This window comes from Canis aureus, chromosome X, assembly GCF_053574225.1.
Source record: "Canis aureus isolate CA01 chromosome X, VMU_Caureus_v.1.0, whole genome shotgun sequence".
Taxonomy (NCBI): Eukaryota; Metazoa; Chordata; class Mammalia; order Carnivora; family Canidae; genus Canis; species Canis aureus.
Genome location: NC_135649.1, coordinates 111003894 through 111017860, shown reverse-complemented (window position 1 = coordinate 111017860; position 13967 = coordinate 111003894). Strand labels below are relative to the sequence as shown.

The 13967-nt window shown below is 42.9% G+C and overlaps 1 pseudogene; it reads right to left on the bottom strand.

The window, feature by feature from the left end:
• Positions 1-220: 220 nt before the first annotated feature.
• On the bottom strand, positions 221-1307 carry LOC144308961 (poly(rC)-binding protein 2 pseudogene; annotated as a pseudogene).
• Between the last annotated feature and the right edge of the window lie 12660 nt (positions 1308-13967).

Below are 13967 nucleotides of genomic sequence, written 5' to 3'. Positions count from 1 at the left end.
ACAGAGAAGCATATAAAACTAAATCTGGAACTAAGCTCTAACAGCTGAATGGAGAAAGGAATTAAAATAATTTAAAAATCACAAGTTTATGGTAAAGTGTAAAGAAACTGAAAATTTACAGACTATTTAAAAACCGAAATTGCTGAGTGTTCAGAAACTACCCAGATGGATCAAGAGAAGTGAACAGCCAGAGAAGGATTACAGATGAACGGGCATTGTTTCAGCCACTTCCCATCCTGCCCATCTCTGAGGTGAGCCTGGCAGTTAGGTACTGAACCAGGCTAGTGCTGGCAGCAGGCCCAGGGTGGTAGCCTGCCCATTGGTAGATCCCTTCACTGGTCTTGCAATTTTGATTTATACCCAAGACATCTGGTGTGTCTTATTGACTTTGGCACCCTGACACCCCATTATGCAGCCAATTTAAATGCTTGGAATGGGGAGGGCATGAGATGTCTTAGTAGATGCATCCAAACCTGCCTGGTAGCCTTTCACCTCTGGAGAGTGGATTCAGTGTCACTGAATCCAGGGTGGCCATGCAACATAGGAAAACAAGACTGTTGCTTTGCCCAAGGGGGCATCTTGGTCCAGGTGGCTGTGGAATGGCATGCTGTCCTCAAATGGTATAGGCCTCTAGAGGGAGTCCCCCCGGGTCAGGGTTGAGGCACACAGAGGGGACCCATGTGAGAAAAGCTCCCACGGTTACTGCCTGTATTTTGCCTCTCCTGACCACCTGCAAGGAGGAACCAGAGAGTTGGATGACCTTCAGGGTTCGGGGTGACTCCAACGTGACCAGAAAAGTCTGTCTGACACACTCAGTGATGGACTGCCAAACACCAGTCGTAATGGGCTGCTCATTTGAGTTGGGAAGCATATTGCCAGCCACGCAGACCTGAGCCCCTGCATCCTCTCATTCTATGTCCTTGATGAGAGAGCCACACTGATAGCAGGGTCCATCAGGCTCAGGGTGACCCAGGTCCACTGACAGCCGTGCTTTTGTGCTGATATCCTTTTCCAGTTTGTCGATCATAATAGCTAAGGATGTAAATGTAGTATTAGTGGGTCTAGCCAAAGTGGTAATTCTCAGCACAGTTCCCTTCTCAGATGTTGGTACGTGCACTACTGTCCCCACAAATCTTGGCTGATTCTCCTTTCTTTCTGATGATACTGCCAACTTCCTTTACATGCATGAGATGCTGGATGGTGAATGTGACCTGTAGTCCACAGTCAGTCCTAGCCTCTGTTGCCTTCCTGCCAATCCCTAGTGTTCCTCCCCTGGCCCTCTGGCCTTCTACCTTCCCCCTTCCCATACACTCCCCCTTCCTCCTTGGGCCTGCAGTCTTGGGCTTTCGCCAGTACCAATGATTAAAGAAAAGACTTGACTATGCAAAGTCAACCTCCCCAGAACTCTGCTGGACACGGAGACAGGTGTGATTAAAGGAGACACACCAAGCACTAAGCATGAAAGGAAAACAAGGGATACATTTGATTACGCACGTTTAAATGAAGAAATTTTGTTCAACAAAAGACACCATTAAGAAGGAGAAAAAGCAAGCCATCGAGCAAGAGAAGATATTAGTAACTCCTGTATCCAACAGAGGACTTTTGTCTAGGATAGACTAAAAAACTCCTATAAATGGAGAAAGAAATAGAAACTCAGGGGAGAAGTGAACAAAAGGCTTGAACACGAGCTTCACAAAAGAAGATATCCTAATGACCACTAAACATAGTAAAATGTGCTCAACCTCATTACTAATCAGAGAGATGCAAATTAAAATCGCCACCATACATCGAATTGATTGGCAATGATGAAAACATCTGACATTACCAAGTATGACCGAGGATGTGGAGCACCTGGAACTCTCATACACTGTTAGTAGGCGTGTCAGTTGGTGCCCTCGATTTGGGAAAGACTTTGACATTATCTGTTGAAGATAGTTATACCCTAGGCCCCTCCAATACATACTGTATAATTCCATTTCTGTAGCTTTCCAGAACAGACACAACAAGTGTGTAATTTAGGTATGCATACGTAGGTGGCAAAGCAATAAAACACTGCAAGGAAGTCATTCCCATAAAGTCAGGGAAATGGAGGCAGGAGTTTGAAATGGACCATGAGTACACAGGAGTCTGGTGGAAGGTTGCCAATGTTCTATTTCTTGAGCTGGGTGGTAGTTCCAGGAGTGTTTGGTCTACAGTAATTCATTATGCTCCTTGTCTGCGCATCATGTACTTTTCCGTTTGTGTGTTGTATTTCATTTTCAGAAACTTGAAGAAAAAGCTTTCTCCGAGTATGCTCTGAGAAACATTGGTTCATGAGATCTTTTTTTTTTTTTTTTATTGGTGTTCAATTTACTAACATACAGGTTCATGAGATCTTAATATGTCACTCGCAGAAAGGATTCCATGGCCAAATACATTGTGGCCCTGGAATAAAGAAGGATGAACAGGTCTTTAGTATGTCGAGGTACATTGTGACGTTTCAAGAGGAATCAAGAGTATGCACTGATTTATGTGACCACAGAACCCTTTTCGTAAGGGACATTTTACAGAGCATATACTTAGGAAAAGTGATGGCAAAAAACAGCTTAGCAAGTTCCAGTTTTACAAACCTGCCGATCTGGTCCAACGAAGGGCTTCAGGAGCTTAATGCAAAGCCTGAAGTCCAAAGTAGCAAGCAAATTAAGTTTTAAGTTGTGCTGAACTGGAGGTACTCACTGTTCTTAAAAGTTTCATAATTTTGGGTGTTTACTCAATTGATCCCAAATAGTGAGTAGTGAGGGTTCGGCCCATATCCATACCCATACTTTCTGCCACGTTTGTTCCAGTTTTCTTAGTCATTACACTGATCATTGTTTGTGGGTGGATGGAGCAACCCATATTTGCTTACTTCTTGTTCTATGCTATGTCAGTTTATTTATTTTTCTAATTTTTATTTTTTTAAAGATTTTATTTATTTATTCATGAGAGACACACAGAGAGAGGGGGCGGGGCAGAGACATAGGCAGAGGGAGAAGCGGGCTCCTCGCAGGGAGCCTGATGCAGAACTCGATCCCGGACACGGAGATCACGCCCTGGGCCAAAGGCAGACGCTCAACGACTGAGCCACCCAGGCGTCCCAGCTTATGTCAGTTTATAAGCAAAATCAGTATGACGGGATCCCCCGTCTGCCCTAATGTCCGTGCTACAACTCTGCTCCCACTGAGACACGAGGTCCACTAGATCAGTTAGCTTTTATCGTATAACCACTCCCAAAAGTGGCTTACCATGACAGCCACAATTCTGTGATCTGGAAATTCAGGCTGGGCTCAGATGGAGGAGTCTTCTGCTGGTCTTAACTGGATGTCACTCATGTGTCCGCGGGCCCCTGGCGGGCCGGCTAGGACATTGGCTGGCAGTTAGCTGGGACATTGGAGGCAGCCACTCTAGTCCCAGGCATGGATTTCTCTCATCATCCATCACGCAGCCCTGGATAGGCTTGTTCACATGGCAGCTCTAATGAGAGTCCTAAGAATAGAAAGAGGAGCACCTGGATGGCTCAGTCATTTAAGCCACCAACTCTTGATTTCAGCTCAGGTCACGATCTCAGGGTCCTGGGATCGAGCCCCGTGTCAGGCTCTCCGCTCAGTGGGGAGTCTGCTTGAGGTTCTTTCTCCCTTTCCCTCTGCCCCTTCCTACCATGCTCATTCTCTCTCTCTCTCAAATAGATAAATAAATGAATCTTTAAAAAGTAAAAACAAGAATAGTAAGAGAGGGATGGCCCCAATGTGCAAGTGGTTTTCAGATTTTTGCTTGTATCATATTTGTTATGATCCTATTGGTCAAACAGATCACATGGCCAAATCTAGAGTCAGAGTAGGAGACTACACAAGGGTATGGCTACGGGGAGATTGAACAAATTGGGAGCCATTAGTGCATCAATCTGCCAAAGTTATTTCTGGCATCATAGCATTGGTTATCAAAACTATCTCTAAAACTGCGCTGACTTACGGCACCTCTGGTACCAGTCAAATTCACTGCTGAGTTGTATTTTTAAAAACAAACCCGTTCATCAGTCTTTTCAAGGAATGATCCAAATAGGATAGAAAGGCTGATTAAAATAGAGATCTGTTACATTTTCAAAGATATGATGAAATGTAAATAGTTTCCTCTAGGGAAAGTGTGCAAGATGATTATTCAAGGAGAAATTTAATTATAACCTAAAAAAAATCCCAGGGATTCTAGCAGATATGGATTATCATTAGATTGCATTTGTTACAGAAATACAAAAACTATGACCTTTCCTTTAATTCCATTTGTTTTTATTTAACAAAATCTGTTCCTCGGTTTTTCTCAACACGACTCTGTCATGTTTACAATTTAACTGTTGCAGACCTCGAATTATTATCTAAGACTGGAGATATTAACTCTGTCTGTCGGAAAAGTAAAAGCCTGTCATGTTGGGTAATAATGGCTGTGGGAGGCAGGCATGAAAGGGCAGAGCAGTCCCGGGCCTGCTTTCTGTTGTTTTCAGGCGTTGACGGTCTATGGCTGTGGCCATGCGGAGTTGGAAATGGACTCACATCTTCAAGTCCTAACAGTATTTGGGGGCAATTTCTCTCAGCAAATGGCAAGGATCGTCAGGTGACTCCAGATGGGAATACCAGTCTTGATTCTGTTTGACCACTTAAGGCCACCACCTTGTGCTGATTTTATACTATCAGGATCCTTTTTAAAAAATATTTTATTTTATTTTAAAAGATTTTATTTATTCATGAGAGACACACACAGAGAGAGAGGGAGGCAGAGACACAGGCAGAGGGAGAAGCAGACCCCAGGCTGGGAGCCCGACGTGGGACTCGATCCCGGGTCTCCAGGATCACACCCTGAGCTGAAGGCGGCGCTAAACCGCTGAGCCACCCGGGCTGCCCTATACTAACAGGATCCTAAGAAAGGATTGTCACTAAGAATTTTGGGCTCTCAGTTTTGTCATCCATAGTTAAGATGTCCTACTTTTTGCTTTGGATGACATTGAAGTCTACGGACTATATAGAATTTGATCAAGTCATAGTTTTTTTCTAGACTTTTCATTTTTAAGTTGATACGATGATGGTGATAGAGAGTAGCAGCTCTTGCCAAGTTCTTGACAAGAATCATATCCTTTCATCCTTACAGTCACCCTCTTGGTCTCCATTTGACAAAGGAAAAACCACAGGCACCAAGAAATTAACTAACTTGCCCAAGGACCAATGGCTTATAAATGATGGCGCCAGGATTTGAACCCAGGTCTGAATCTAAAGTCTGCTCTTAAGTACTCAGCCACATCACCCCCTGTTGAGAACTTGCTGGGTATGCCTGAGCATCATCATCATCATCATCTACGCTTTTGTTGAGCGCTCATTGTTTGTAGTGTGGGCAGAACTGTGCTGGAAGTATGGCATAAAAATGCCTCTTGCACAATAGAACGTGGGATAAACAACCTTATAAATAGCTCTCTCTAGTTGGCAGCCTTGGTGGAGAGGGAAAGCATAAATTACAAGAACTTTGTCAATTGACAAACCTGCTTTTAGTTAGAAGTTTAACACCCTCCACCTCCCTCAACAGATCTCTGTAAGAGAGTTGATAACATGCACCAAAATGGAACAATTTGAGTCCTAGCACATCTTCTCCACCATGTCCACCCCGGAATGGTATTACTTGATGAAGTCTTATAAAGTTAGGGAACCCAAGAGAGACCAGAGAGCATCCTGGATATCTCACAGCTATAACCTTCAGGTACCCAATCCTTGAGAAATGACCTTTTTTATGTATACATTTTTTATGTATTTATGTATAGTTTCGTCTCTGTCATGGGTCCATTAAATTTTACATTTATGTATAGTTTCATCTCTGTCATGGGCCCATTAAAGGCATAGACTCAGGAAACAGACTGCTTGGGATCAACCCCAGAGCTGCCATTTTACTAGCTGTGTGACAATGGACAAATCATTAAATCTTTCTCGGCCTTCATTTCCTCAGCTGGAAAAAAGGACATGATTATAGTATTCTTTGCAATTGAATTATTGTGGAGAGTAAGATAATATATGTAAAAACACAGTGTCTGGTACATAGTCAATGCTATTTAGCTGTCAGTTATTAATATTATTATTCTGCCAAAGAGCTCAAATCCGGTAGAGGTTTTCAGTTTTTTTAATTAAAAAATGTATTTAAAGTAATTTTAAAAATTTTAATAGAAAAAGCATACTTTTTTTCTGATTTTAAATGTAATACATGTTCTTTGTGAATGTTTAGAAAATGCAGAGTTATACGAAATTGCTTTTAAACTTTTAAGTATCCAAATTCTACTGGCCTGAGATAATATGTCGAACAATACAGAACCTAGTAGCTGGAAGCAATAATCATTACTTCATAATTCTGTGGTTGGCAGATTGGGTTCAGTGTATCTCTGCAGTCTTCTGGACGCTTGGCTGGGTCTGGGTGGCTGAGCATGACCTCATTCACAGCTGGCAGTTGGCAGAATATTGACCAGGACACCTCAGTTTTCCTCCACATGACCTTTCCAGCAGGCTGTTCACTTGCTGGAGAACAGGCTACTCACCTCTTCGCATGGTGGTCTCAGGGATCCAAGTGCAGCAGCAAGAGGCAAAGCACCAAAGCCTTAGCATTTTTCTGCCTCTGCTAGGACCATACCTGCTAATGTCCCATTGGCCAAACCAGTTACATGGCTCAGCACAGATTTAAGGGGTCAAGAGACAGATTTTACCTTTTGATCTGAGGAGAGCCAAAGTCACAACGCAAAAATACAGAGATAGCTATAGGAATAATGTGTGGTGATTTTTTTGCAATTCGCCACAGATAAATGCTATCAAAAATTATGTATATATAGGGGCACCGGGGTGGCTCAGTCAGTTGAGTGTCCAACTCTTGATTTCGGCTCAGGTCATGATCCCAGGGATGTGTGATCGAGCCCCACATGGGCTCCGTGCTCAGCAGGGAGTCTACTTGGGACTCTCTCTTTCCCTGTCAGCACTTCACTCCGTCCCTGCACACACTCTCTCTCTCAAATAAATCAATCTTTTAAAAAATTACATATATATAAAAATGTATTTGTGTGTGTGTGTAAATATATATACATATACATATATTTTTACATGAAAAAATATACAACACAAACAAAAGTGATAATATTTTTTATGATTTCTATATTTTTTTAAAGTGATGATATTAAACACGGTGTTTTGTACCTTGTGGGTTTTTTCATTAATTAGATCCTGGGGCATTTTAATGTCCTCATTTTAAGATGTGCATAATATTACATTGTATGGATTTACCATGACTAATTTAAACAAAGTGTCTCAAAGGACTTTTAGGGTGTTCCCAATTTTGCAATAAACTGCTGAATATGTAGACTTTTATACATTTTTCTACTTAGTTTCTTGGTATACATGATTCAACCTCTGACATATTGCAAGAATACAGAAAGGTTCTATCCAGAGTTGATATTCAAAATACTTAGCAACAGAATGATAGTAACCTCAGCATAGAGCAGAGTCCCCAAGGTAACCCTTTGATTGTGGATTCAGAGGTTTAGGTGACAGGAGAGAGGGCAAGCAGCCGGAGTAGTGAGTGGTTCTCAAATGTGGTGGAGCTGGGATATCTTATTTACCTGTACAAGTGTAGTAAATCTCAGCAAGGGAGAAATGTATGCAATCTGTTTTCCATCACCATCTCCAACCAGAGATGTTGTCTATCTTTTTAATCTTTGCCAATCCGATCCATGATAGACAAAAATCATACCATCTTTTATTTTGCATTTTTCTAACTGTGAGGGCACTTTTTTATGTTTTATCACCGCTTGTATTGGGTTGTTATTGTTGCTTTTGATGAATTGCCTGTTTATGTCCTCTGCCCATTTGGGGGGGCGTTATTCTTTTCATTAAAAAGCTAATTATGTGGGGCGCCTGGGTGGCTCACTGGTTGAGCATCTACCTTTGGCTCAGGTCGTGATCCTGGGGTCCTGGGATCAAGTCCCGCATCGGGCTCCTCACAGGGAGCCTGCTTCTCCCTCTGCCTGTGTCTCTGCCTCTCTCTCTCTGTATCTCTCATGAATAAATAAGTAGAATCTTAGGATCTTTTTTTTTTAAGACTAATATGTATTGATACCTTATAGTGTGTCACTACACTAAGCCCTTAATAGGCATTACCTATTTTACTATTCGCTGTGATTATATAAAGTTATTATGATTCCCATTTTAGATATGGGAAAATAGAGGCAGAGATTCAGTAATGTGCCCAACAGTTATCTTAGAACTGATAATTTTATACAGTTTAAAAATATTTGATATGGTCAAATATCTCAAACTTTTTTTTAAATTTATGATAGTCACAGAGAGAGAGAGAGAAGCAGAGACATAGGCAGAGGGAGAAGCAGGCTCCATGCACCAGGAGCCCGACGTGGGATTCGATCCCGGGTCTCCAGGATCACGCCCTGAGCCAAAGGCAGGCGCTAAACCGCTGCGCCACCCAGGGATCCCTCAAACTTTTTTATTAATGGGTTTTGTCTCTAATAGCATTCTTAAATGTTCCCTATCAGAAGGATATAAAAATATTCATCTTTATTTTCTTCTATATAGAAGTTCAGAATTGCCTGTGGAAACAAAGTATATGCGCTTAGGCCCCAATTCAGACCTTTTTTTTTTCTTTAAAGATTTTATTTTATTTATTCATAGAGAGAGAGAGAGAGGGAGAGACTCAGGCAGAGGGAGAAGCAGGCACCACACAGAGAGCCCAACGTGGGACTCGATCCGGGGTCTCCAGGACCACGCCCCGGGCCGCAGGCGGCGCTAAACTGCTGCGCCACCGGGGCTGCCCCCAATTCAGACCGTTTGAATCACAATTTCTACAGTGAGAGCTAGATGTTTATGCTTTTCAAGAGATACACAAACTTACAATCCAAGAGGACTGGTGAATAGACACTAGCTCTTCTTCTTCTCAAAGCACGTGAAAGTGACTAAAGAAATAATAAATTAAGAATATATCTCCAGGGACACCTGGGTGGCTCAGTAGGTTAAGTATCTGCCTTTGGTTCAGGCCATGATCCCGGGATCCTGGGATCAAGCCCTGCATTGGGCTCCCCGCTCAGTGGGGAGTCTGCTTTTCCCTCTCCCTCTCCCCCTGCTCATGCTCGCTCATTCTCTCTCTCTCTCTCTCAAATAAATAAATAAAATCTTAAAAAAAGAATGTATCTACAAAATCAATTCCAGATGGGTTAAAAAGTTAGTTGTGAAATCCCAAACTTAACTTATAGAAGAACATGTAGCAGAATATCTGATGTCTGTATTAGAGTTTTCTAAAGAAACAGAACCAATAAGAATGTATATACATATGGAAAGGGGAGGGGGGGAGAGAGAGAGAGAGAGAGAGAGAGAGAGGATTGATTTTAAGGCATTTTCTCATCTGATTGCAGGCGTTAGAAAGTCCTAAATCTGCAGGGCGGGCTGAGAGGCTGGAAATGCTAGCAAGAGGTTGATGTCTTGAGCCCAAAGGCAGTCTGGAAGCAGAATTCCTTCCTCTCCTGGGGACCTCAGTCTTTTCTCTCGAGGCCTTGCACTGACTGGGCAAGGCCCACGTCCACCATGGATGGTGGTCTGCTTTGTCCGAGTCTACTGAGGTAAATGCTAATCACTCTAGTAAGATACCTTCGCAGCAACATCTACACTGGTGTTTGGTCAAACAACTGAGCAATGATAGCCTAGCCGACTTGACAAAGAGAATTAACCACTAGAGACAGTAGCTTTATGACCCTGTGGTAGGGAAGGATTTTAAACTAAGAGAGAGAGAGAGATTGATTTGATAAATGGTGCGAACCAGGCAAAAAAAAAATTTTTTTTTAATGTTGTGTTTTCATACCCTGTGCAGGTCTTCCTCCTCATTCAAGATGCCCCCAAATATACCAGAGCCCATATTAGACGGATATGCTTCATGGGATCTTCCTTGCCAGAGAGCTATTTCTTATTCTTCTGTGATTCCTGATCAACACCAAGAAACACAGGACAAGAACATAAAAGAAGCATAAAGTGTTTTAATTTATGCTCTGCAAACCTAGATATTAGCCATGGTACCACAATATCCCAAGCCAAAATACCAAACAATGATGGATTTATTGTTTCCCTAATTTAAAACAAGCCTGATTTATTTTTAAAAATGCAACCTCAAGACACAACTCACCAGACGTGATATGGAATGTATTATATGCCTAACCAAAAAACAAAACGCTACGCGGTACAGTGGATTTGAAAATTATCTTGCTATTAATAGAACTCCCGGATGGCTGTGATCTGTTGGATTTGATACATTCAGGTTTTGGCAGCTGCTGGGACTGAAAACAAGACGTTCCATACGTTATTACTTAATAGAGAAACTAGGTCATAAAATAGCCCTTTGGTGAATTTTTTCCAAAAGGTTTTGAAGAGCCCAATTTCATCTTTAATAAGTCCGCGTTGCTGAGTATGTTTGGCAAAGCAGCAGTGTGATTAACAGACTCCTTCTCTGGAACTTGTGTAAAATTGAGAGCAGCTTGGGGTGCCCCGTTACTGTCATCTCTTCAGCTGGCATTATACGCCCACAACAAATATTTGTTGACTCCCCGAAGCGCCCTTCTCTTTCCTTTTATATTTTGAGGGTCTGTCACTGAGCTACTGACCGAAATGTTTGGACTGAGGAGATTTACAAATATATCTGTTGGACAGATCACATTTTTAAGAGTTTAAGGTAATACTGTTCTATTCTGCTGGGTTCAAAATCACTTTTAAATGTTTATTTGGAAAACATTTCTACCTACTGGCCCCATTAAAAATAAGCTTTTTTTTTTTTTAGTTTTTATTTAAATTCCGGGATAGTTACCAGATAGTGCAATATTAGTTTTAGGTGTACAATCTAGGGACTCAGCACTTCCACACATCACCTGGTGCTCATCACAAGTACTTTCCTTCAGCCCCATCACCTGTTTCACCCATCCCCCAAACAAGCTTTTTTAAAAAACTGAGATAACCCCCCCAAAAAAATAGCTTCAGTGATTTTAGGGTTTGGTTTTTTTTTTTTTTTTTCATCTAAAGAAGTACTTGTTTTAGGTTGGATGCTGGAAGTAGACTCTGAGATGAGGTTTCTGAAAAATCAGCAAGGAAATTCAACTGGAAAGGGAAGAACCAAGGAGTGCGATGTATCAAGTCAAGTCCCCAAGAGGGTGGCTGGGGTTCAGTCCTGCTCTAGGGATAGTAGAAGTCCTCCGGGGGAAAGGGAGCTGGAGTATTTCTAGACAGCACCGCCCCCCCCCCCATGATAATCAAGACTCACTGCAGCATAGATTCCTAGGCACTTCTGGATGTCCTTGCATGGACAGAGTGGGTTCCAGCAGCCTGTGGCTTGTCTTCCAACAAAGAGATACAGGTGCCAGTTGGGTGTGGTGAGGGCAATGACAGGTGTGGGTGAAGGTGGTCTAAGGGGATATGTGTGGACATATGACAGCAGGTGCCTACTGTCCCACAAGGCATACTTTGTCTGGGTCTCTCCACAGATTCAAAGCAAGCCTAGATATGAAGGGAAGGAGGCACCATGTAGGCCATATAAGGTTTCAGGCAAGTCACCATGTTTCCCTTGATGTCTCTGCCCCCCCTGGTTGAATCAGTAGAAGCAGGCTAAAGAGAGGAGCTTACATTGGCAATGGACGACTCTGTTATACTTCCCTCATGAGGGCAACCCCACCACTAGCCCCCCAGAGTCTGGGCAGTGGTAGACAATGAGCAGGTCTGGAGGGCAAGAACAGAAAACCAATCCTGAAGGAAGTACTTGGGGCAAAGACAGAAAAATGAGCTCAAGCCAGGGCTTCACTGAGGCGAGGAAACAGCTGGAACTGGAACAGACATTATTATGATCATAATACAAGATAAAACTATATTGTACAACATATATAATAATGCAACAAATGGAATTATTTACATAACCATAATACAAACTGAATGCAGCACCCGGTACTCAATAGCCACACATGGCTAATGGCTACTGTATTGGATGGCATAGCTCTAGAACATTCCATCATCACAGAAAGTTCTGTTGGACAGCACTGGCCGAGAGCTTACTGAATGGGTCAAGTGTTGAGATGTCATGGGCCTCAAACTCATGTTTTCTTCCTCTCCATATTCAGCTTATAACAAATCAAATTTTGCCCCTGGGATCTCCCTGAAAAATTTGCATTAGCTTGTTAAGGGGCGATGGTATAGAGATACTTTGTAAACTTTCTGTTTGGAGTTACCTTCGTTAAATGACCTTTGACTCCTGAGTTTTTAGTCGTTAAATGTTAACTCAGACGTAGTACACATTGAGCTTCCAGTGAGTATTGGAACAACCCACCAGTCAGGTTCACTTTCTTCTTTGATCGCTGTTTTCCTTTACCTTATTGTTGGTGTACGTTTTAATCTTTACAAGGAAAAAGAACAAAATTTGATCTCAAGGGGGAGGAGGCAAGAAGCCACACGGGAGTGGAAATCATGGAAGAATCTAACTTTCTCACTCCAGTGAGAGTTTCTGGAGTTATTCCAGGAACAAAGTGCTTGCACTTGAATCCTTATGTCAGGGTCTTCTTCTGAGGGTACCCAAATTAAGACAGTCTGTGATTCAAGTCTAGAAATAAAGGTGATCAATGATAACACAGCATCTCCTCAACCTTGGACTTCTGACTAGGGCCCAGGACGCTATCTGCTGGGTTTTAAAACATATTTTATTTATTTATTAGAGATACAGAGAGAGAGAGAGAGAGAGGCAGAGACACAGGCAGAGGGAGAAGCAGGCTCCATGCAGGGAGCCCGACGTGGGACTCCATCCCGGGTCTCCAGGATCACACCCTGGGGTGAAGGTGGCGCTAAACCACTGAGCCACCCAGGCTGCCCCTATCTGCCAGTTTAAAATGCTCCCAGATGCCAACAAAAGCAGCAGCAGATACCAGGCTTTTGGAAATGCTAGGCCCAAATTCAACCTGGTGACTTGGTCTGGTCAGAATTTGTCCCGGCAGCTAAGCGGAATTGGCCTGGCCTGGCCACGTGAGAATGGGAACGGAAACACTGGTGGTGGGCAAGAGAGAGGAAAAACGAGGAAGCCAAGTAGGATACAGTCTCAAGCCAATTTCTCAGAGGCAGGTCTGGGATTCACTGCTTCAGAAATATTCCACTGAAGGGCGAGAGAGCTGGGGCATTTATCCATCCCTTCTCATCAACCATTGGTTGAGGGATGCTGGGAGAGAGCAAGCGCAGGGGCACCCTGGGCCTACTGCACGCACAGGCAGAGAAAGCCCACACACAGAGAGGTACAGACTCAGGCTGGCATGCAGGGACAAATGGCTAGTATTGGAGGACCAGCGTAGACATTGACAGAGTCTGCTACACAATCTTATTTTTATTTTTAAGTGGACAAAATAGACCCGAGAGTCTTAAAGTACAGCCTATCCATGGGCTAGTAGGGCTGATCCACTGGTGCGGAGGAGATAATGAGTCACTGCTGAATGGAAAAACAAAAGGATCTTTAATGGGGAGTTTGACTCCTGGTCAGAACATCCCAAATAGTTGAGAGAGAGGACAGAGCCTTTGGTATTAATTGCATTTGAGTTGAAAGGGTGGGGAGACAGTGTTCTGGCTTTTGCACCAAAGAAGACACAGACCAACTTATTTTAACCACTTGTCAGAGGCTACATGGGCGGCCTGCACATTCTGGAATTTCTGAGAGAGACTTACCAAATGCTTTCTGCTGAGGCTGACGAAGCCAAGCCGGGGCATCTGCATGCCAGGAATATATGGTTGCATATGTGCCACTGTTTATCTGTTTGCAAAATATGCCATATGTCGACAGCCTGACATATGTTGAGCTATCTGGAAGATCAGTCAGAGAGAAAGAAGAGCCAGAGTAGAAGAAAGAGAGGAGAAAGGAAAACATGAAAGGGGTAACAA